The sequence below is a fragment of the Morone saxatilis genome, unplaced genomic scaffold (assembly GCF_004916995.1).
Source record: "Morone saxatilis isolate NCDOM2014 unplaced genomic scaffold, NCSU_SB_2.0 Contig20, whole genome shotgun sequence".
NCBI classification, from domain to species: Eukaryota; Metazoa; Chordata; class Actinopteri; family Moronidae; genus Morone; species Morone saxatilis.
The window spans coordinates 751,004-754,317 of record NW_023339763.1 but is presented as its reverse complement, the minus strand read 5'-3'; the positions used below and the strand labels follow the sequence as shown (position 1 = coordinate 754,317).

Sequence of the window (3,314 nt, the reverse complement as noted above, 5' to 3'; positions counted from 1 at the left end):
GTTTAATGCAGAAATGTTAATATAGCTTTTATTAAGGAGCGAGCCGTCTGGAAAGAACCAGAAGCAGAAATAAAATTCACCGTTTGCAGAAGAGCTGCAGCAGTTTTCCTCCTGTTCAGACAGTCAGCGAACATAATGACAGGAAAGTCTCAGACGTCTTTATCTCGTCAGCCGGGAGCTTCTCACACACTGCCGAACACTTCAGTGCAGCCAGAACTTCCTCTGAGTCAAACTTTACCTCCAGCTCTGCGGGTCAAACAAACAAACAAACAAAAAGGGCAGTTAGTTGTGTCATTGCCCCCACCTCCTCTCAGCCGGGCCTAGTGTCCCCCCACGGCCTGCGATCTGACGTTATAGTCCATTTGACAGTTGGTGGCAGACTCTGTCTAATCTTATCGGCCTTTAAATCTGCCCATGAACCATCGGTGGGAGTCTATCAGGGGTAATAGTGCGTAACTGTTTGCCCCGGCGGTGCAGTCTGTCTAATGTTATTGCTCCTCAACATCTGCCGAGGAGACATTTGATTGTTTGTTGGGGCTTTCCCTGAGGCCACGTCAGCGTGCAGCGCCCCCCGGTGGCGGTTAGAGACGGCGATCAATAAACAGGAAGAGGACGCTGCGTTTAACGAGGAGAAAGTTTCCTCCGAGACGGCGGATTTACAGTCTGAGACACTTTAATATTTAAATCTACTCATTTATTTTACAGCTGCTGATTCACTTCAATAGATTCACCTCTTCTCCTTTCTTTCTTTGCTCCCTTCTTCTCTCAGTAAACGTTGCTTGAGGGTCTATTTTCTGTTTGCTGGTAAACGCCTCACTGCTACACTGTGTGTGTGTGTGTGGTGTGTGCGTGGGTTGTGTGTGTGTGTGTGGAGACGGTGCTCGAAAGAACAGGATTTGGGTGGACAAGATCAACAACCCAAACCATTTATTACAAATGAAACTTACAGCCCCTGCTCTGACCATATTATTCAAAACACCACACACACACACACACACACACACACAGATAAAGAAACGATCCACACTGGACTCAATACCAGTAATTAAGGGTCGGTTCGTGGGTCTCGTGCCGGGGATGGAGTTACAGCGGCTTGGCGTCTCTGTGCAGTGGACTGACTGCAAACTGGAAAACAAACATGCTGTTATCAGGGCGAAGTACGAGCAGAGAGGTGGTGTTCGCAGTCCTTCATCTCGATGGCTCGGCTCCTCCTGCCTCTGTGTTCGGTTGAAGGGCGGGACCATGGGGGGGGTGTAGGGAGTATTGATGTCCCCCAGAGGATGAATCCTCACGACTGTTGGAAGCAAACAATCAGCATTTGTGTCAGACCATCATCTCAATCGGCTGTGGTTTGGTTTAGTCTTGGGTTCTCCAACCTGAAGGAGTCCGGACCCCATAAAGGGGGTTGCAAAGGTCATTTCTGGGGGTCGACAAAACGGTTGTGGGAAAATAAAATTAACATGGCATATTGTGGCTCATGAGCTGCTGTACAGAGTCTGTTGTTATACACGTTAACTCGGTAAACCGCAGTAATATAGAGGACTGTGTCTCCTTCCTGCTGTCGGGCTTTTAGGCCTAAAGTGGACCCACTGTTAACTGGTCCGTCTGTGAGCAAAGCAAACGGTTTCTCCTGTGTGAGTAGGTAGCTTTCGATGTGAAAGGTTGAGAACCACCTGTTTTAAAAGGACGTGAATTCTCATTAAGACAAACACCAATTCCCGAGGGGGGGGGCCGGTCCTTGTGTCGCGAGCCGAGCGGCGAAGGGGCGGGACCGGCGTAACAGGAACGGAGAAACGGGTCATGGTACAAGGGTCGCTGGTAGGCGTCCTCGGGGAAACCGGTTAGCGTGTTGTTGCCAAGGTTAAGCATCCTGAACTAGAGCCTGTCAATCAAGCAATCAGAGGGTCAAAAGGTCAATCATCAAGTCAAGTGTGTAGTGGAAGGGCCAAAACATTGATGGGGGGAGAAGGAAATAGCATGACATCCTTGGGTAAATGTTGGAATGACCAAGCTACAGTGCTCTCCAGCTATCCCCAAAGCTACGTTCATAACACTAAAGCGATTCTCTGAGTCGGAGAAATATCGGCTTCAAATTTCAAAGGTCCAATGAGTCAACTACAACTCCCAGGAGGTCCATTTTGGCCGATAACAATCAAATCAGAGCTTAAAATAGACTATTAACATTCTCTACTAACGTGAATCACCTGTGACAATAAAGTAAACAACATTTTCTTCCCTCATTTCTTCTCCTCTCTTCCTCCTAATTGTCTCTCGACTCGGTCAGCCGGGGTCGGCGGTTAGGGGGGTGTCCTCCTCGCTGTGGTTGCGTGTGGGTGGGGGTGAAACTGGTCAGAGGAGGAACTGGAGAAAAAGCCTGTTGGACGATGATTCTTCCTTCCATCTGCTGCCAGATGGTTTAATTTTGCCCCTATTCTCCCGTCTTCCTTGCCCGCCATCAGAAGGTTCACTCAAAGAAAGACGTTTAACCTCTCACAGTGGGATCCGCCGTGAACCGGACAAGCAACCGGCGCTCGAGGATCAACCCTCCAACTGATCAACAAAACAAACACCGGACAGGAGGAACAGACCAGACAGAAGACAAGACAGCAGCTGGGAGAGGAAAGCATCAGCTCGCATGAAACAGAGTACCTAAATGGTGGTAATTGAAACATGAAACTGATTGATGTGAAAGTGTGGTGGTGGTGTGTGTGGGGTGTGAGATTGACAATAAACCAAGCTGCTTGCATCCACTAGGCTAATCTCTCACTATAACAACAAAAAAAACCTGTTTAGACACACAAGCCACATATGCATTGTTTGCACACACAGACACACACACACACAACACCACAAGCACAACACACACTCCTTCAAAGTGAGACAAGTTTTGATTATTTTGTTCCGCCATCCTGATTGGGCGAAATCCAATTTATGAAAAAAAATAAATAAATAATAGAACAATGAAAATGTGTATGCCAACATAAAATGGACAGAAAATGAGGCCCCCGATGCTGGCCTTATATATTGGACCCCATGTTGGCCCTGTTCTGGGCACCAAACGTTAGAGTCTTTAAATTATAATGGCCACATGTTTGGCCCTGTTCTGTGCCTGCCCACGTTAGTCTTTAATTTGGGCCCCATGGTTGGCCCCTGTTTTCTTGGCCACACGTTTAGCTGCTTTAATTGGCCCATGTTGGCCTTATTTGGCCATGTTGGCCCTGTTCTGGCCCATGTTTGGCCCTGTGTTTACCTTTATTTGGCCCCTCGAAGTTGTCACCGAAGACGACCAGACAGATTTAATGAGTGTGCAAGAG

At 47.9% G+C, this 3,314-nt stretch overlaps 1 protein-coding gene across 1 annotated transcript in view; it reads left to right on the top strand.

Moving 5' to 3' along the window:
• LOC118331701 (glutamate receptor 1-like) overlaps window positions 1-3,314 on the top strand; it is a 76,748-nt gene that overhangs the window by 26,929 nt on the left and 46,505 nt on the right. The window lies entirely within an intron of this gene.